Source organism: Talpa occidentalis, unplaced genomic scaffold (genome assembly GCF_014898055.3).
Source record: "Talpa occidentalis isolate TD23 unplaced genomic scaffold, MPIMG_talOcc4v2.1 talOcc4.7, whole genome shotgun sequence".
NCBI classification, from domain to species: domain Eukaryota; kingdom Metazoa; phylum Chordata; class Mammalia; order Eulipotyphla; family Talpidae; genus Talpa; species Talpa occidentalis.
The window spans coordinates 76,824,979-76,847,000 of record NW_023605083.1 but is presented as its reverse complement, the minus strand read 5'-3'; the positions used below and the strand labels follow the sequence as shown (position 1 = coordinate 76,847,000).

At 38.6% G+C, this 22,022-nt stretch overlaps 1 long non-coding RNA gene across 1 annotated transcript in view; it reads right to left on the bottom strand.

Annotated features, from left to right (window-relative positions):
* Positions 1 to 20,471: 20,471 nt before the first annotated feature.
* LOC129144837 (uncharacterized) overlaps positions 20,472 to 22,022 on the bottom strand; it is a 55,828-nt gene continuing 54,277 nt past the window's right edge. The window contains exons 2-3 of the long non-coding RNA XR_008549552.1: positions 20,860 to 20,962; positions 20,472 to 20,561 (exon numbers count right to left, since the gene is read on the bottom strand). This is a non-coding gene — a long non-coding RNA (uncharacterized LOC129144837). The remainder of the gene's footprint in view (positions 20,562 to 20,859; positions 20,963 to 22,022) is intronic.

Sequence of the window (22,022 nt, the reverse complement as noted above, 5' to 3'; positions counted from 1 at the left end):
AGTTTCAAAACTGGAAGATCTTGATCAAAGTCCTGTCCTGTCTCTTCCAACTGAAGGTTTAATTCACTTTATCTTTTTAAACTCCTATTTCATTGAAAATGGAGACACTGATGATTGTTTCAACTCCTTTATCTGAGAGGATGTAAATATTTATAAATACAAGACACCATGAGACCACAAATGATTTCCCCTTCAAATCTATTTTGAGTGAGTCAGAGTAGAAAGAAAGATGAAACCTAAAGAAGAAAAAAATATTGTAAATTATAATTTCCATTTTTATTTATATTTTGTTATGTGGGTCATCATTTCCTTTTCAATTGCGGTGTGTTGGTATACATTGTTGTCAGTGTTTTGAGAGTATGGGATCCCTGCCTTGAGGTATATCATTACCATAGCACATCAACCACCAAGTCTTGCATTATTATTATCATTATTATATTCTCTAATAAATGTTCTAAGAGTTTGAAAGCTGAAAGCTACAGGACAAACCTGCCATATGACCCAGATACCATGGAAACCTCAGCAAATATGCCACATTCAAAAAATGTTCTATTATCATTAACTAACACTAAAAACAGAACATATCATTTTTCTCTTTAACTTTCTGTGAACTAAAACACAATATATTTCAAAATACATCAGGCATGATCAAAATGAAATCATGCTTTACTCACTCTGAGAAAGGAAGATAAGGATGAGAATGAGGTGATATTGCAGGAAATGGATTTGTTTTATTCCCAAATATGACTAGTTTAGGAAAGCACAATGTTTCCTTAGTGTCTCCTTTGGAAGATTTAGAACATTTTTCTGAGTCCCTGAAAGTCAGCAGACAATCAGATTCCTGATTATGTGCTCATCATCATTCACGTTTTCTCTGTTTACATTTTTGATTTTATCTTTACATTAACCCTAACCTGAGTTCTGCTTTGCAGCTATGTTATTTTCATCAGCCAAGGCTTATTGCTAATAAAATTGTACTATGTGCTAGAATTATTGCTGCCAAATTTATATTGTGTAAACGGCAATATCCCTTCAATCCCATCCTCATCCCATAAAGACCCTGAATAGCAACAAATTTAGACAAAAAGAATACACAAGCGTGCACACACCCTTTGTGCTGGGGTGTCTTCTACATAGTTATACTGAAAACCAACTTGAACTGGGGCTAGACCGTTTAGACCAGAGCTTCACATTCAAGGGTGCGCAGACTGATGTCCATGCAAAAAGGCACAGAGCGAGCCCCTGTAGCACCTGAGCTGTAAGGGATGTGGAGGGAGATTGAAGTGGATTCATTTCCTATGATGTCAAGCAATGCTCAGTGGAAGAGAAACCAGAGGCTTTAACAAGGAGAAGTTTAAAGGATTAGCATGAAATGAAGGCATTTTGGCAAGAGTCCACAGGTGGAAGAAAACTGCACATTCAAGGACAAGCGGGATTAACAAAAAGATGGTGAGAAGAGTCTGGGGAGGGGAGACTGTGGTGGTCAGGTAGGGAAGCACCCAGGAAACTTTTGGGGTGGATGACATAAACATCCCAACTCCAAGTGAAGACTGCTCCATAAGACTGGAGGTGAGACAAGTGGGTGGATTTGTTCCAGAGCACAAACTCAGAATCTACTCTTGCATACAGTATCTGAAGTGAAGATTATTTAATAATCAGGGGTGAGTTAAATAGAAGCCATTTCATTTTGAATTAAAGCAATCCTTGGAAGGTGTTAGAGTTACAACTTCTTTTATCTCCTGGTATACCACTAGATGTTTGGTTTTGTTGTTTTCTCTTCTTTCCTAACCAGCTACAATGAAATTAGGGTGGGGGCAGAGTTCCCTGGGACAGTAGCTCTGGTGAGGGTGGGAGGGTGCAGTGAGCAGGGCCTTTATCTCCTGGGGGATACACCTAGGACTCCCTGAAGGAAGGTGAGGGTCTTGCAGAGTCTTCCAATATCCCAGATCTCCTCCCTCTCCAGCCTGAGGTCAGAGAAGCCAACTCATCCAGCATCTCCAATCACAATGGCCAACTGTTTCTCTGAATAAAAGTGATACTATCCAGGTGCAATCAAAAAGCTCTCTTAGATATCACGCATAACAAGTTGACAGATACCCTTTCAGCAGTGATGGGAGTGTATTTATTTTTTTGTTTCAGTTTTTAAAATATGAAGGAAGGCAGAAAAAATTCATAATTCTAAAATATACCAATCAGCATATTTTGAAAGAAGAGCCCTTTACAAAGTTGATTTTAAAAATGGATGAGTATTTTTATTAAAGTGATGGTTGCCAATGAAATCTAGACAAATTTGTGGTATAGGGGAAAGCACAGATTTCCCTGTGCACACAGCTCCCTGCGGAGGTCAGGAACTCTGCCCATCCCAGTGGTAGGTATGGGGGAGCCCCTGTTTCAAATGCATCCAATCCAGCCATGTCTGCATGCTTATTGACCTTGCTGCCTGTCTCCCAGCTCTTCCACCATTTGCTGCTTACTAAGATAATACCCTAACATTCAAATCACTCTGATGTTAGACAGCAGAGTTACTGTCATATGCCCAGAGAGCCACTGCTAGTTTACACCCTATGTTAGCAGCAGCAGCAGCACAATATTCACTAACCTTTAAGCATGAACACATTAGCTTAGTAATACTCATCAGTAAGTATCCATCCAAGGAGCCTGGACATTGAGGATCCAAGATGGGGATGCAGGAGCTGAACAGTCCGGCACCGACTTTCCACAGAGCTCTGACAAAGTGCATGTTGCCATGAAATAGGATCCACTAAGAACTCAGAAAGCTAGAAACCCCAGGCAGTGCCCAAGTGGATATCAACCACAAAGTCATTTAGAAAGAAACAGATCCTTAAAAATCCTTTCCTAAACGCAGATGTTACCTAAAGCATATCATGCTGACTTATATCCCACAGTGGAAATCTTAGGAGTGAAAATATTCTCAAAATATTTTGGTTTATGGTTTAAAAGGAGAGTTAGCTGAGAGAATAATCTTCAAAAGGCTTGAGTCTGACAACAACAACAGCAAAGAAACAACAACAATCACAAAGCCTAAAATAGCCATAGAGATGGGTATAATCTAAAAGACTCAACTACAGCAAATGACTGAGCTGGGAGGGCCTCCATTCCTTTCACTCCAGAGGTGCCCTTACCTCTGATCAGGTAGGTTTTTCCAGAAAGCCTGCATATCACTATGGCCTTCCTTAAGTAATTGGTAAGTGTAAGGATATAAAGCTATTTGCTAGGTAGTATGTTGACCACTGTGATTATTATCATATGGACTAGAAGCATGGGAAGAATCTTGCCATGATCATTTTACATTGAGTTTAGAGGATGGCTTTTGGCAACACTCCTCATACTTTCTTACAATGTTTATGAACCTTTTCCTGTGTCTAAATTTTCCCTCAGTAGGAGCTTTGGTAATAAAACTACTTCTGGAGATCAACATGAAAACTCCCTGAGGCTCTCTTCCCAATGCTCAAGCACTTTTTTCTCTCTCTAAAAGAAACATTGAGTTTGAAGTTCTCAGTGGAAGACAACTGGTGCAGTTTGAATGATTAATAAGAATATTAAACAACAGAAGTAGAAGACAGAAGTTCAACTCCAAATAAAATTTTTATTTGCAAAATACAGATCAAATTCAGTTCTTCTGAGTGTCTCTGTTTTATAGACACAGCATGGAGACTTTGCTCTGGTATTTTCACTGTATCCTTTTTTTTCCCTTTCTTTCAGTCACAGCAACTTCTTGGGAACTGCAATGACTGTTGAATCTTTTTCAAAATTCATCTTTTCAATGGTTTCCAAAAACTTCCTCCTGAGTATTTAATCTCTGTGTTACTGAGTACAGTGTCTACTGAACACGGCATAACTACATTGCAACCTTCTTTTGGATTTCCTCCCGTCCAGGTTTTGTAGCACTACTTTTGCTGGCTTTGTATTCTCATGCAATATTAGCATGAAGGAAATCTTATTATGTGAAATATTTAAAAAGAACAAGTATATTTATTTCTAATGGACATTAGGGAATTAGCCTACTCATTTGAACCATATGAAATTAGCACTGCCCAAGTCAAGTTGGTTTGATAATGGTGACTTCACATGATTTAACTTACAGACAACCCTGGATCCCACTCCACCCTTCCTTTTGTAATCAAAGAAAAGAAAACTCACAATGTGAAGCTGCTTACTAATAATTATGCATCTTACTAGGAAGCAACTTGGGGACAAGTCCAGTTGTGCCTTAGCCAGTGGTTCTCCCACCACACCTAGAGATGTTCAGAGACACAGGACAGGAACAAGTATCAGGAATAATTACAGGAGTAGAAGATGATCATTCATTCTGAAATTACCAAAGCACGGAATATTGAATATACTCATTGAAACCTCACACTGATAAGTGCTATGCTGGGTTTGTACCCCTATTAAGTATTACAAAGTTAAAGTGACAGTAACACTGAATGACTGGGTCAAGTCCATTCTGCTCCAGCAGAACTACCCGATCCTCTTCCTCCCTTCCCCCATTTCTTAATCCCACTTGAAGCCCCTTAAAAGTCTCTTCCTCAGCTGAAATTCAATAACATCTCAACCATTACTCCCTGTTCTCCTCATTCTTTAAGATCAGTCACTCCGTATCTCAAGACAGTGATCCACACTCACCAGTGCCCAGTTTACAAACTAGCATCCATTCCACCAAAGGTGGTGCAAATGCGTGATGGGTCCAAGATTTTGTCTTATTTAGAAATCAGCAAGATATCCTTTTATGGTTATGGATACTACTGGAACATGAGACTTCTGGTTAAGAGACAAAGTACTTTTCTACTTATGGCAAAAGTAGCAGCCAGAGCTTCATATTGTGCTATTTCTCCCATGGGAGCTGTCATTCCCATGGGATCACGGGAAGAGTTCAGGGTGGATGCTGGTGCTTGCAATGGGCTATATTACAGGAGAACAAGCACTGAACTTGAATGATTCCAGGATAAGTTTGCTCTTTTGTGGGAGGAGGCAGTACATCATAACTCAGGATAGCTGCTACAAACACATCTGCCCTGGACAAGCGTAATCTTCCCCTTCTCAGCAAATACAGGCAGGGCCATCAGCGTCCATGGCAAACTGAGTCGCTTATCTTACGGGTATTTCAGTGGGTAAGGAGACCAAATAGAGATATTTGTTAGTATTTTTTTTCAATTCCTGAAAAAACTAGAATTTAATTGAAAACTAATTCATGCATGTGGTTAAAACATAGCATTTATTTAATAATTTTAGACCCTAGTCCTTTACCCAGAGGGGAAAAATGTTATTAATGATTTTTATATGCTCTTTCATATATGTGCTTTCATTCTGGAAATTTCATAAATAAACATATTGTTATAAAGATGCATATTGTTATCTTGCTTTTAAAAATGTATCTTAAATTCAATTATAAATCAGAGAAAAACTGCAAGGGAGGAGGAGGGAGAGGGATCAGAGGGAGGGAGGGAAGAGCACAGGGGACTGTGGTGATGGTGCACGGGTGCATTGGTGAAGGAAATTCTATGGGGACTACACCTGCGGGCATGGAGGGAAGCAAATATTGTTTAAAAATGAGCAATGACAGTTCCCAAAGTCTTTCTTCATTCTTTTTTATTCGTACTTCTCTTTCCTTTTCTGCTTTGGTTCTTTTTATTTCTGTGTCTTTGAGAGCGCTTATTCATTCTTCCATTTCCTCTATTCTACTTTCACTGCTTTTCCCAGAGTTCTTAACTCCCACATTAATCCTTTGATCTCCTGCATTTCTTTCACTTCCTTCTTCAGGGACTCAATTTCATTTTTCTGATCATTGATTATTTTTCACTTATCATTGTTTTCCTTTATGACTTCTGTCAGTTTTTTTAATCATGGCAATTTTAAGTTCTCTTTCTGGAAGTTTCAGAAGTTCTTCCAAGTCTCTGATGTTGCAATCTGGTGGGTGATTTTCTTTTTGTGGTGTGTCTTTTCCCTGAGGACTTGCTTGGTTGTTTATAGTTTTTCTTCTCCCTGCTACTTATTTTCTAATTTGTCCTATGCATTGAGAAATGGTAATCAAAATCCTCCCCAAAAACAAAAGCCCAGGACTGGATGGATTTACAAATGAATTCTACCAAACATTCAGAAACGAATTAGTGCCTATGCTTCACAAACTCTTTCAAAAAATTGAGAAGGAAGGTATAATACCAAACACATTCTCTGAAGCCAACATTACATTAATAACAAAACTGAAAGAGGACAACACTATAAAAGAAAACTACAGGCCAATCTCTCTAATGAACCTGATGCAAAAATCCTCAATAAAATTTTAGCTATCAAAATCCAACAATGAGTCCATAAGGTAATTCACCATGACCAAGTAGAGTTCATTCCAGGGACACAAGGATGGTTCGACCTCCAAAAATCAATCAATGTAATCCAACACATCAACAAAAAGAAATATAAAAACCATATTATAATATCAATAGATGCCAAGAGGTTTTGGACAAAGATGCCAAGAGGTTTTGGACACCCATTTATGATAAAGTCCCTTAAAATCCTCAGGATACAAGGAACATACCTCAACATCATAAAGACCACATATGACAAGCCCATAGCCAATATCATTCTCAATGGTGAAAAGCTGAAAGTATTTCCATAAAGGTCTGGAAAAAGACAAGGATGTCCACTCTCACCACTGCTTTTCAATATAATACTGGAAGTCCTAGCCAGAGCAATAAGACAAGAGAAAGATATACAAGGAGTCCAAATAGGGAAGGAAGAAGTCAAACTATCACTATTCGCACAAGGTATGATAATATACATAGAGAACCCCAAAAACTCCACAAAAAAACTAATTAAACTAATCAATCAGTTTAGTAAAGTGGCAGGATAAAAATTAACATGCAAAAATCAGTATCCTTCCTATATACAATCAGTCTGAAGAAGAAGAAATCAAGAAAAACCTTTTCTTTTATTACTGAAACAAAAAAATATCAAATACTTGGGAATAAACTTAACAAAAGAGGTGAAAGATTTATGTAAAGAAAGTTATAAAGCTCTGTTAAAAGAAATTGAAGAAGACACAAAGAAATGGAAATCCATCCCCTGCTCATGGATTGGAAGAATAAACATTATCAAAATGGCCATCCTACTAAAAGCAATTTACAGATTCAATGCTATTCCAATAAAAATTTCAATGACATTCTTCAAAGAAATAGAACAAATATTGATGAAATTCATATGGAGCCACCAACACACTCCCATATTTCAAACTATACTACAAAGCCATAATAATCAAAACTGCATGGTATTGGAACAAGAACAGAAAAACAGACTAATGGAACTGAACAGGAAATCCAGAAATAAACCCACAGATTTATGGTCAATTAATCTTTGGCAAAGGAGCAAAGAATATACAATGGAGCAAAGAAAGTATGTTCAATAAATGGTGCTGGGAAAACTGGGTCACTACATGCAAAAGAATGAAGCTTGACTACTACCTCACACCATGCACAGAAACCAACTCAAAATGGATTAAAGAACTAGATGTAAAATCTGAAACCATAAAATAAATAGAAGGAAATATAGGCGAAAAACTACATTACATGCACCTCAAAAACATCCTTACAGACACATCACCCAAAGCAGTGATAGTGAAGGCAAAGATAAACAGCTGGGACTACATCAAATTAAAGAGCTTCTGCACAGCAAAAGAGACAATAACCAAAACAAAGGGACAGTCCACCAACTGGGAGAAAATTTTTCACACAACACTAATGATAAAGGACTGAGCACAAAAATCTACAAAGAGCTGATGAGACTCAACTAAAACAAAGTAAATAATACAGTCAAAAAATGGGCAGAAGAACTAAAAAAAAAAACTTCTCCAAAGAGGAAATGCAAATGGCCAACAGGCATATGAAAAATTGTTCAACATCACTTGTAATCAGGGAAATGCTAAACAAAACTACAATGAGATACCATCTTACACCAGTGAGAATGGCACATATTAAAAAAACTAGCAACAACAGATATTGGCAAGGATGTGGAGAAAAGGGAACTCTCCTGCACTGCTGGTGGGAGTGCAAACTGGTCCAACCACTATGGAGAGCTGTGTGGAGATTCCTCAACCTACTAAAGATGGAGCTTCCATATGATCCAACAATTCCACTCCTAGGTATTTACCCAACGGACACAGAAACATTAATTCAAAAGGGCACCTGCACTCCTATGTTTATAGCACTACTATTTATAATAGCTAAGCTATGGAAACAACCAAATGCCCAAAAATAGATGACTGAATCAAGAAGATGTGGTATATATATATTTATATATACAATGGAATATTACTCAGCAATCAAAAAAGATAAACTCATGCAATTTGCAGCAACATGGATGGAGCTGAAGGGATCACACTCAGTGAAACAAGCCAGAAAGAAAAAGAAAAATATCAATGATCTCACTCATAGCAAGAATTTAGAAAACCTAAATAAGGGCCCAGGAAAAAGACTAATTATAATAAAGTAAAAATCAAAATCAACAAGCAACCATAAACCAGAGACACACTAACGGGGGGTGGGGAGGAGTCCTTATTTTGGATAGGCCAAAATAAGTGGGGTGAGTATTGTACACTGAATACAACCAAAATGAAAATGCATATATTGTGCAAAAATTAAAAATGATGCTTGAATTATATGAAATAAAATATAAAAAGTTGAGCAACGATGTGAAATATATATAAAATAAAAATAATAATAATAATAATGATTATAATAAATATTTACCTTGCTATTATATTATTCCATGGAATGAAGGAGTCATTATTTATGTTCATCTATTGCTGGAGGCCTGGAATGTGGTTGTTAAGAGTGATGTGATCAATTTCCTCAAAGGCACTTACTGAGTATTCCTATGGAATTAATTCCCAAAACTGGAATTGCTGCTTGGTGTAGACAGTCTATTGAGGAGACTGGAAGCTCCACTCCTTTTGTATTGTCAACTTTAGAATTCTGAATAGTGAGTGCCTTTAGACTCTTTTACTTAATTTTATGCAAATCACCCTCAAGGGTTTGTCTTTTTTTTTTTAAGATTTATTCATTTATTTATTTATAGAAGCACTGGGTACAGTCAGAAGCATGGGAGAGTGCGAGAATTCACCAGAGCCAGAGCGGGAAATAGAACAGGCAGACCGACTAAATGCACTGCTGAGGAGAGCAGCGGGCTCATCAGGAAAGGTCTGTCGCACCGTGTGGGACCCTCACCTGTGGTCGGGGATTGAACCGGCACTTCAGAGGCTGCGGGCAGCTTCGCAGCCCAATGCTCAACCGCTGCGCCACCAGGGGAGGCCCAAGGGTTTGTCTTTGCTTCCCTTACCCTGTGGAAAAAGTTACCACTCGGTGTCTTTCAGATTTTGTTTGTATTTTTGTTTGTTTTGAGCATTTTTATTTTATTTCATTTATTTTTTACATCATTTTTCATTTTTGCACTGTGTATGAGTTTTCATCTTGGTTATAGTACCCATACAATTCCCACCTCCCTTATTTTGATCCTTCTCCCTCCCCCACCCCCAGTAGTGTGTCTCTCATTTATAGTTGCTTGTTGATTTTGATTTTTATTATTATTATTTTTATTATAAATAGTCTTTTTCCTGGAGATGAAATCATCAGGTAAAACTGAAAGATGCACAGAGTGTGGACTTACACTGTGGTGAGGTGGGCTGAGTGTGGGCTTGAGCCAGACTCCTGGGTTCAAGTCCTTGTGACAACATAACTAACTCCATGATTTGGGTTAGTGAATTTACACTCCTAATGCTTCAGTCTTTACCTGTGAACTGGGCATAAAAGGGTTATTGTGAGGATGTGTTAAATAAATATTTATAAAGCATATGACATAGGATCCAATATTTCTTCAAAATTATTTTTCTAATTTTAGCCTATTTAAATATTATGCTGAGATACTAAATGCATAATTACAAAATTAAATGAAAAAGGACTTTTTACTATCCCACAATTTGGAAAGTACTGACCTAAATTATAAAAGTATTATTAGGAAATGTCTTGGACTGGTCAGATCAGAAGGCTTAGGTAGTATCACAGTGAAATTATAATGTGCATTTCTTCAAATATAAGTGAAGTTGAGTATTCTTCATATGTTCAGAAATAATTTTATTTTCTTTTATAAACTCCTACTGGTATTTTTGCAACTTTATATAATTTTTTCTTTATCCACTACTTTTTAAGAATGCTTATAAAAATGGAAGAGATTAAACTCTGATTATTCTCAAATTTTTCAATCAATTTTCAGTTTATTTTGATTTTGCTCTTTCTGTCCCAGATGAGCTAGGCCCTTTCTACCCATTTCCTATGGGTATCCACCAGGAAGTGCCTTAGATTTCTGGGAGGCTTTCAGGGCCTCATTGGCCCTGCTTTGGCCCAATTCTGTTTGGCCAACATTTACCCAAGAGGGGATGGGTAACTTCGGGTGCTTGATTTAAAACTTTATACTTGAGTGGGCGGAGCAACATGGCGGCGAGGAGACGCTGCGAGTAAGATCTCCCATTAAAAAAAGTTAATAGGGAGGAAAAGCGGCAGGTCCCAGTGAGAACTGGGACACGGAAGATAAACAGACGACTCCAGCAAACTGCCCGAAGAAGAAAGTTGCCATAAAAGAGGACGAGAAGGGAGGGAAGCGCAGAACCCTGCTCCCCTCCCCCGCCCACAGAGGCGGCACTCTCCGACCGGCAGAGAGGAGGAAACAACAAACCAAAACGGCCAACAAGAAAATACGGACACGCAAGCGGGACTGTGAGTGAAAGGAACTATTGCAGCCACCACACCCCGTGAACGGAGCTGAGGCGAACCCTGCAGGATCCGCCGCGGAGGTGAGCTCCAGGCGCCATTAAAGAGAGCCCCGCCCAGGAGGAGACCAGCACCAGCACACAGCCCCGGCCGCCCGGTAAGCCTGCGCGGAAAGTGGCGCGGATCCAGACCGGATCACAGCTGCCCAGGTCCCCGCGCCTGCGACCTAGGCTTGCGGGGAGACGGCGGAGGCCCTCCCTGAGTGAGCAGGAACAAGGCGCCCAGGCAGGGGAGCGGGATTCAAAAGGCTCCATTCCCGCGCCACTGATCTGGGCTACAGCCCGCGTCCTGGAACTGAGGGCTTTGGAACTGAGACCCGGGGCACGAAATTAGGGGCGTGGGTTCCCCACGACGGTGGGGCACAAGGCAGACACAGCACCCCAAAGCCGTTGAGGTGTACCCTACCCATCCCCGCTGCTGTCCTGTCCCACGGGGTGGAAAATCAGCTCCCCAAGGGCTCTAGGAGAGATCTCTGGCGCCACCTAGCGACTTGACGCCAGCACAGGCTACTGAAGGAGCTAGTGGCCAGCGGGGGAGTTAGCCCACACCTGGCTCCTTCCGAACAAGTAGTCTGAGCCCACAGGGGGCGAGCACCCACAGCCAGGGCAGACCAGGCGCGCAGAAGAGTGTGCCTGAGACCAGACGCGCAGGGAGTGTGTCCCACATCACCATTTTAGAACAGGGACATTTCTTCAGTAAAGACTACCTGCAGAAGGCTTCCTCAGGAGCCAGAGGTGAGCGGGGGAAGTTCGCCCACGCCAGACCCCCTCTGGCCTGCAGTCCAAGCCCAGAGGGGAGCAGGAACCCACCGCCGGGGCAGACCAGGCGCACAGGGAGTGTGTCCCACATCGGCATTTTAGAACAGGGACCTTTCTCCATTAAAGGCTGCTTGAAACTGACAGATGACTCCTGGAAGAACCAGAGGGGAACAGAGAAGCCCACAAGATGCCGGCCAGTCCCAAACACAGTGTCCAAACGCATACGGCAAATTAGAAAACAGACAGTAGGGAGGAGAAGAACCACACGCAACCTAGCAACTCTCCAGAGAAAAAGCACACCACAAAAAGAAAGCCAGCCCCCAGATTGCAAAGACAATAACTTGGAAGAATTTCTGAGCCTTCCAGAAAGAGAATTTAAAATTGCCGTGATTAAAAACTGACAGAAGTCATAAAGGAAAACAATGATAAGGGAAAAATAATCAACGATCAGAAGAATGCAATTGAGTCCCTAGAGAGGGAAAACAATGGTCAAAGAAAGAAATTGAGTCCCTAAAGAGGGAAGTAAAAAAATGCAGGAGATCAAAGAATTAATGGAAGAACTAAAGAATTCTGGGAAAAGCAATGAAAGCAGAATAGATGAAATGGAAGAACGAATAAGTAATCTTGAAGACACAGAAATAAAAAGAACCAAAACAGAAAAGGAAAGAGAAGTACGAAGGAAAAAGAACGAAGAAAGACTTCGGGAACTATCTGACTCCATGAGGAAAGGAAATATAAGAGTTATAGAATACCAGAAGGAGAGGAGAGAGATGTAGGAACAGAGAAATATTCAAAGAGATAATTGAAGAGAACTTCCCAAATGTGAAGAAGGAGCTGAAAATTGATATACAAGAAGCAAGAAGAACACCAAACTTCCACGACGAAAGGAAAAATACAGCAAGACACATAATAGTAAAGCTCCAAGAATCCAGGACAAGGAAAAATAATGAAGCTGGCAAGAGGGAAGAAACAGATAACATTCAAAGGAAAACCAATCAGGCTGACATCAGACTTCTCCGAAGAAACACTACGGGCAAGGAGAGTGGAGGGACATAGTCAACAGACTCCAAGAAAACAGATGCCAACCAAGAATACTCTATCCCGCAAAGCTCTCCTTCCTCTTTGAAGAAAGAATATGGACCTTCCCAGACAAACAGAAACTCCGGAATTTCATTGCAACTAAACCCCCACTCCAAAAATACTACAAGGAGTCCTAAAGCCAGAACCTCAGAGGGACGAATAACAATGAAAGAAGGCCAAAAAAAAAAAAGTTATTAAAAGAATAAATAAATAAAATCAAAGAAAGACAAACACAATGGCAAATACAGATGTTAACATATCAATATTAACTCTAAATGTAAATGGACTAAACTCTTCAATAAAAAGACACAGAGTGGCAGCCTGGATTAAGAAACAAAACCCAACCTTTTGCTGTCTCCAGGAAACACATTTAGCTACAAGATAAAAATAGGCTCAAAGTTAAAGGATGGAAAAATCCTACAAGCAAATGGACCAAAAAAGAAAGCAGGAACAGCTATACTTATATCAGATAAAACAGATTTCAAACTCAAAAAGATAAAAGAGACCCCATGGTCACTACATTATGATCAAGGGGACAATACTTCAAGAAGAAATAACACTCATTAACATATACTCACCAAACGAAGGAGCACCAAAATATATCAGACAACTGTTGTCCTCTCTGAAAACAGACATCAGAGAAAACACATACGTAGTGGGAGACTTCAACACACCACTATCAACAATGGATAGATCAACAAGACAAAAAATAAGTAAAGAAACCAAAGCTCTAAATAAGGACCTAGAGCAATTAGGCTTAACAGACATCTATAGAACACTAAACCCCAAAAAAACGGAGTACACATTTTTCTCAAGCGCACACGGATCATTCTCCAGGATCGATCACATACTGGGGCACAAGACAAACATCAACAGATACACCAAGATTGAAATCATATCAACCATCTTTTCTGACCATGAAGGCATCAAACTAGAAATAAACCATAAAAAGAAGGCAAGGAACTTTCCTACCTCATGGAGATTAAAAACCACACTACTGGAAGACCATTGGACTAATGAGGAGATCAAAGAAGAAATTAAAAAATTTTTGAATTGAACGACAAGGAGGACACTAATATCCTAAATGTATGGGATGCAGCAAACAGTAATAAGAGGAAAATATATAGCAATAGAAGCTCACATCAAGAAACAAGAAAGAACGCAAAGAAACAACCTCATCTCGAAGCTCAAAGATCTAGAAAAAGAACAACAAAAACCCCAAAACCAGTAAGAAAGAAATAATAAAAACCAAAGCAGAAATAAATGAAATTGAAACTAAACAATCCAAAAGATCAATGAAACCAAGAGCTGGTTTTTTGAAAAAATCAATAAAATAGACAAACCCTAGCCAGGCTCACAAAGGAAAAAGGGAGAAAGCACAAATAACAGGATCATCAATGAAAGAGGAGAAATCACAACGGACACAGCAGAAATCAAAAGAATAATCAGTAACTACTATGAACAGTTATATGGAAACAAGTTTAACAATCTAGAGGAGATGGACAAATTCCTACAACTCTACAATCACCCAAAGCTAGATAAAGAAGAAATAGAACACCTAAACAGACCATTACAATTAGCGAAATTGAAATGGTAATCAAAAACCTCCCCAAAAACAAAAGCCCAGGACCTGATGGATTTACAAATGAATTCTACCAAACATTCAGAGACGAATTAGTGCCTATCTTCCACAAACTCTTCCAAAAATTGAGAAGGAAGGACAATACCAAACACGTTTTATGAAGCCAACATTACACTAATACCAAAACCGAACAAGGACAACACAAAAAAGGAAAACTACAGGCCAATCTCCCTAATGAACACTGATGCAAAAATCCTCAATAAAATTTTAGCTATCAGAATCCAACAATGTATCCATAAGATAATCACCACGACCAAGTTGGATTCATTCCAGGGCACAAGGATGGTTTAACATCCGAAAATCAATCAACGTTATCCAACACATCAACAAAAAGAAATATAAAAACCATATGATAATATCAATAGATGCTGAGAAAGCTTTCGACAAAGTGCAACACCCATTCATGATAAAAGCCCTTGAAATTCTGGGATACAAGGAACATACCTCAACATCATAAAGGCCATCTATGACAAGCCAACAGCCAGTATCATTCTCAATGGTGAAAAGCTGAAAGCAATTCCATTAAGATCTGGAACAAGACAAGGATGTCCACTCTCACCACTGCTTTTCAATATAATACTGGAAGTCCTAGCCAGGGCAATAAGACAAGAGAAAGACATCCAAGGAATCCAAATAGGAAAAGAAGAAGTCAAACTATCACTATTTGCAGACGATATGATATTATACATAGAGAACCCCAAAAACTCCACAGAAAAGCTAATTCAACTCATCAATCAGTTCAGTAAAGTGGCAGGATACAAAATCAACACGCAAAAGTCAGTAGCCTTCCTATACACAAACAATAAATCTGAAGAAGAAGAAATCAAAAAGACCATCCCTTTTGTTATTGAAACAAAAAAAATCAAATATTTGGGAATAAATCTAACAAAAGAGGTAAAGGACCTATACAAAGAAAACTATAAAACACTGTTAAAAGAAATAGAAGAAGACACAAAGAAATGGAGAGACATCCCCTGCTCATGGATTGGAAGAATAAACATTATTAAAATGGCCATCCTACCAAAAGCAATATACAGATTCAATGCTATTCCAATCAAAATTTCAATGTCATTCTTCAAAGAAATAGAACAATTATTGATGAAATTCATATGGAATCACCAAAAACCCCGAATAGCCAAAGCTCTACTGAAAAAAAAAGAAGGGAATGGAGGCATCAGACTCCCAGACTTCAAACTATACTACAAAGCCATAATCATCAAAACTGCATGGTATTGGAACAAGAACAGACATACAGACCAATGGAATCGAATAGAAAATCCAGAAATAAACCCACAGATTTATGGTCAACTAATCTTTGACAAAGGAGCAAAGAATATGCATTGGAGCAAAGAAAGTTTGTTCAATAAATGGTGCTGGGAAAAACTGGGTCGCTACATGCAAAAGAATGAAGCTTGACCACCTCCTCACACCATACACAAAAATCAACTCAAAATGGATTAAAGAACTAGACATAAGACCTGAAACCATAAAATATATAGAAGGAAATATAGGCGAAACACTACGTGATTTGCACATCAAAGACATCTTTACAGACACATCACCCAAGCAGTGATAGTGAAGGCAAAGATAAACAGCTGGGACTACATCAAATTAAAAGAGCTTTTGCACAGCAAAAGAACAATAACAAAAACAAAGAGAAACCCCACCAACTGGGAGAACATTTTTTGCACCCAACACTAATGATAAAGGACTGATCACAAAAATCTGCAAAGAGCTGATGAGACTCAACAACAACAAAGAAAATAATCCAGTCAAAAAATGGGCAGAAGAGCTTAAAAGAAACTTCTCTGAAGAGGAAATGCAAATGGCCAACAGGCATATGAAAAAATGTTCAACATCACTTGTCATCAGGGAAATGCAAATCAAAACTACCATGAGATACCATCTTACACCAGTGAGAATGGCACATATTAAAAAAACTAGCAACAACAAATGTTGGCGAGGGTGTGGAGAAAAAGGAACTCTTCTGCACTGTTGGTGGGAGTGCAAACTGGTCCAACCACTGTGGAAAGCTGTATGGAGATTTCTGGACCTACTAAACATAGAGCTTCCATATGATCCAGCAATTCCACTCCTAGGTATTTACCCAAAGGACACAGAAACATCAATTCCAAAGAACACCTGCACCCCTATGTTTATAGCAGCACTGTTTACAATAGCTAAGCTTTGGAAACAACCCAAATGCCCAAAAGTAGATGACTGGATCAAGAAGATGTGGTACATATATACCATGGAATATTACTCAGCATTCAAAAAATAAACACATGCAATTTGCAGCAACATGGATGGCACTGAAGGGATCATGCTCAGCGAAATAAGCCAAAAGAAAAAGAAAAATACCGGATGGTCTCACTCATAGCAGGAATCTAGAAAACTTAAATAAGGGACCAGGAAAATGAATAACTATAAGAAAGTGAAAATCAAAATCAACAAAAAACTATGAACCAGAGACACTTTTAGGGGGCGGGGGTGGGAGGGGAGGGATTGGGGTCAGAATGGGGGGCTGCAATTGTATGGGGAATATAACAATAAAATTTATTAAAAAAAAAATAAATAAATAAAAAAAATAAAACTTTATACTTTTTCTTGTCTTCGTTGCCCACTAATTATATTAAAGTTCCTTTCCATTAAAGGTCTTACACACTAGAACTATTTCGAGCAAGTAGGTTTGGTGGTTCTGGGGTGCCCCTCACCCTGCCCTGTAACATACACTCTCCCCTGATTTAGTTGTTCTTCCTCTATGTGTCTTATTTTAATTCTTTATTCCATCATAGATCTACTTTGATAAAGCACGAAGGAGAGCTCTAGCTCTAGTGTTTCTATATGCAAATTTATACAAGTGCCATTTACTAAATATTTCATTTTTCTTCTCTGAATCGCCTCATTTATTAGCTGATGTTTGCATATATATTTGGATTTATTAATGGACCTTACATGTTCCCTCATTGACATCTGTTTTAATATGCCTTTATCTTGGCCTCCCCGGTGGTGCAGCAGGTTGAACGCAGCACTGTGAAGCTGTCCAGAGCCTCTGCAGAGTGGTTATATTCCCAGCTGGCCAGGGAGATACCCACATGGCGTGGCAGACCTCTCCTGTCCCTCCCACTGCTCCCCTCAGCAGTGTATTTCAGTCAATCTGCCTGTTCTGCTCCCTACTCTGTCTCTGGTAAATTTTCTCACCATCCTGTGCCTCTGGCCTATACCCCAGTTCTTGTATAAATAAATAAATCTTTTTTAAAAAATCCCTTTATTAGCTAAAACATTGAAATGTATTTTCCAGCACTCATAGAATTAGTTCTTATTATACCTATGTTATTAATTGTGTTGACTATTCTTATATAAAAGCAAAAGTAGAATCTCATTTTACTAAGCAATTCATTATTTGCAGAAGATAAAATATCTTAAAACCTACATCTCATACAATACTCGCAATGTAATGTTCTATGAGAGAATGAGAAAAGGAGCTCATAGAACATTACATTGCTAGTATTGTATGAGATGTAAGTTTTAAGACATTTTATTTTCTGCAAATGATGAATTGCATCAGATGTTTAGATGTATATATATTCATCAGAGGGTGACAAAGACAATCTTTTTTTTTTTCAAAAAAGACTTTTTGCAAAGTCTTTTTAATTAGTTTTCTCTTTACAAAGTCAGTTTTAATTAGTTTTCTCCAGATGAACACATTAGGAGGAAATAAGTCCAGGTCAAATATTTATATTACATTAGCTTCATTACATAATGTATATATTTATATTCTAACATTTTATATAAATTACCAAAACTGGATAAAGATAAAGTAGACTGACTGACTACTTGATTAACAGGATTCCATTTTTCAATAGCACAAGAGAGAGACAATGAAAGAAACAGATAATTATAATGACGATAATAATAATATAACAGTAATAGAATAAAAGGGGAGCAATCACCACATTGGTAATTTTTAGTGTCGATCAAACACTGAACACAGTCTTGATTTTTTTAACTGAAATAACATTGCTTTACAAGATTATGTAAGTTTCAGGTTTGCATCATTATAAATCAATATATTTATATATTGCATTAACTTCACCATAATACCCTTAAGCTTTCTGCAATTGTTCTAAGTGGCAGAATTTCATCTTTTATTAATAGTTGAGTAGTATTCCACAATGTATATTGCCACACCTTTATCCATTTGTCTGTCCATGTGTACATAGATTGTTGCTGGCTCCTGGCTATGTAAATAATGCTGCTTTGAACATAGGGGTACAAATATATATTTGATTAGTGTTTTTATATATATCAGGTTACTACACAGAAGTGGGATAACTGGATCATATGGAATTTCTACTTTCAATTTTTTGAGGAATCGCCATATTGTTTTCCATGGAGTATACACTGATCTACATTCCTGTTAACAGTGTAGACATTTTTATTTCTCTTCACTTCCTCTCCAATCCTTGTTGTTTTTTTCTTTGGAAAAGAAATCACCTTATGTTGATTCTTGAGTTCCAGTCATCCTGTTTGGTGATGAGGCATCAACCAATAAATACAACAGAAAGTACAGTATCCAAGGTCAACATCCTATGCCAATACCCTGCAACCCTTCAATTCTAATACAAGGAGTTAGGGGAGATATATCTAGGTTAATCCATACAAATACATGCAGAGGACCAAATAGAATGAGGATGCAGAGGAATTCACCCCAAATGATGGATCAAGACAATTCCCTGGGGAAAAAAACCCTAATGTAACAAAGCCAAACAATATGTCAGAAGACGACTGAAAAACAAGTCTTTTTTATTCCTCATTAAAATTAGGAGAAAAGTAGATGAACAAAATGAGAACCACAATAAAGACAGAGAAGAATTTTAAAACCCAAATATAAATCAAAGCTAAATAATATAATATTTGAATTAAAATTTATGCAACAGAGGTGCTCAGCAGTAGACACAATAAGATACAGGTCCACGGATGTCAAGAGTTCACTCTGATCCTTTATGGAGTGTTCCAACAAAGCTGGCTAAAATTGCTGTTTAGTTATTCTGCCCTGTGATTTTATGCAAAAATAGGTAATATGGTTTAAAAGTAGATTTGGTTTGCAAACTTTTGCTACGCTGTTGAAACAATTTGGGGTCAAGGTTGAGAGAACATGTTTTTGCATAAGTTGAATCAATTTTAATATTTTTCCTGTGATTTGATATCTTTGCTGTTTTGTTTTGGCTAATGCCTCCAGATGTTTGTTTTTTTTTTCTTTTTTTTTTTGGCTTGGACAAACTATTTCCCAAGAATGGAGGACTTTTGCTTTCCACAATGGACAATACCTGGAGAGACTCGTTTGCTTTCCAATGGGAACCCTGAGAAAAATTTTAATCTGAGACTGTACCCCAGCATCCATACATTGATCTTCAACACCATGGAAATGGTGGCAAAAAGTGAAAGGGGGGAATTGTTAGGGGAAAGGATGTCCTGAGCTAATTCCATACAGGCTTTGTGGATGCTACCCCAAGTGCATCAAGACACCAGGAACTACAAATCACAGGATCCCCAAAGGGAAGTTGCAAGGACCTAAGGGTGGAGTTAAGCAGCCATTTTCTCTGTTTGTAAATAAAAACTAGCTATGTGAGTGTGGTCAGGCTTGCTTGGCTCATGCTCTTGGCCAGGCAGGCTTGGTCTCAGCAGTTCATCTGGGATTCCAGGTCGGTGAAACGGGTAGGACACATTTAGTAATTTATCTCTCAGGCCTCCCTGGTGGCACAGCGGTTAAGCGCTAGGTTGTGAGGCTGCCCACAGCATCTGCAGCACTGGTTCGATCCCCTGCTGCCAGGTGAGGACCCCACATGGCACACAGACCTGCTGCCCGCTGCTCCCCTCAGCAGTGTACTTCATCACTCTGCCTGTTCTACTCTCTGCTCTGGCTCTGGTGAATTCTCTCACCTTCCCACACCTCTGACTGTACCCAGTGCTTGCATAAATAAATAAATCTTTAAAAAAAAAAAAAAGAATTTATCTCCCTCTTTTCTCCCTGAGTTGTACATTTCCTCATTCCCCTTCCCTTGTAAATAAGCCTTTTGTTAACCTTTAAAAAAATTTTAAAAAAATTAAAAAACCATTTGGTCAATCAGTAGAAAAGTTTCTAAGTACTTACTCTGTTGGACTGAGCTGATGCTGCTGCAGATGACCAGTTCTCAAAATGGCCCTGTCCTCACACCCCACTGTGGGCTCTGTGCTGAGTGATTCAGGCTGAGGTGATAGAAATGGTAAGCTGAGCTGGTAGGATAAGAGTTACCCCAAGCCCTGTTGTTTGAACAGGTAGACTAAATCATTGACTGTCCAAACAATTTGGCCACCACCCTGACCATAAGTTACTATGCAAGACACAAGTCTTTAGATCCTGACTAACAATTATCTCAGTTTCCTGGGCGAAGGCTGAGAGGCTGAAGTCCAGTAGGACTGGAAACCCCTCTGAGCAAACCTGGGCCTTACCTGGCCCAGAACAAATCATGACCCTCTTCTCCTCCTCCCTGACTTGTGAACTTACCCTTTAAACATCTTCTCCTAATTCCTTTGAGGATCCAGGTTAACTTCTTTCTGGCACCGGTTCTGTCATGCTTTGGTCTCTAATAAAGCCTTGTCTGGTTCTACTAAAAATAATAATAATAAGATAGAGGTCCAAATCAAAGTGAGGATAAAGTAGTGGAAATCATCCAAAATACAAACAAAAAGAAAAAATAATTTTAAAATCTGAAGATAATATCAGAAACTTATGGGACAGCATCTTGAGAAACAATATTTGCATATAGGGATTCCAGTGAAAGATAAAAAGAAAAAGGAGCAGAATTCTATTTCAAGAACAGCTGAAAACTTCCAAAAACTGGAGAAGGAAACAGAAATTCAGATTCAAGAACCTAAAAGCATTCCAAGCAAAACAAAATAAAAGAAACACATTATTGTTAAAGTGGAGGAAAAAAAATCCTGAAAACTAGAGAAAAACAAAAGATCACATATACATGACCGCCCATAAGACTAACAGTGGGTTTCTCTGCAGAAATCTTACAGGTCAGATGGAAATGGGATGAAATATTCTAAGTATTGAAAGGAAAAATCCTCCAAACAAGAATCCTCTATTCAGCTAGACTAGCATTCAGAACTGAAGAAGTGCCAACAAAACTTTACAGACAACATTTGAAGAAATTCATCTTCTCTAAATTGCCCTTTCAATAAATACTAAAGGGATTTCATGAAGAGAAAAGAAACCCCATTTATTAGCAACAAGATGCTAAAAACTAAAATATGGGGGAGGAAAATAAAACTGGGAAATATTGGATGAGCAGAAGATTAAAGGGCTTTAAAATTAAGATAGGTGGTCCTCCCTGGTGGCACAGGGGGTTAAGACACAATCTATGAAGCTATCCACAACCATTGCAGCACAAGTTCGATCCCCAGCCAGGGAGCTACCCACATGGCACAGCAGACCTCTCCTGACTCGCCCGCTGCTCCTCTCAGCACTGTATTTCAGTCAGTCCACCTGTTCTGTTCCTCACCCTGTCTCTGGTGAATCCTCTCAACCCCCACACCTCTGGCCTGTACCCCAGTTCTTGTACGTATAAATAAATAAGTCTATAAATATAATTTAAAAAACAAAAATAAGATAGACAATTATATATAAACTTCATGGTAACTGCTGAAAAATACCTAGAAGGA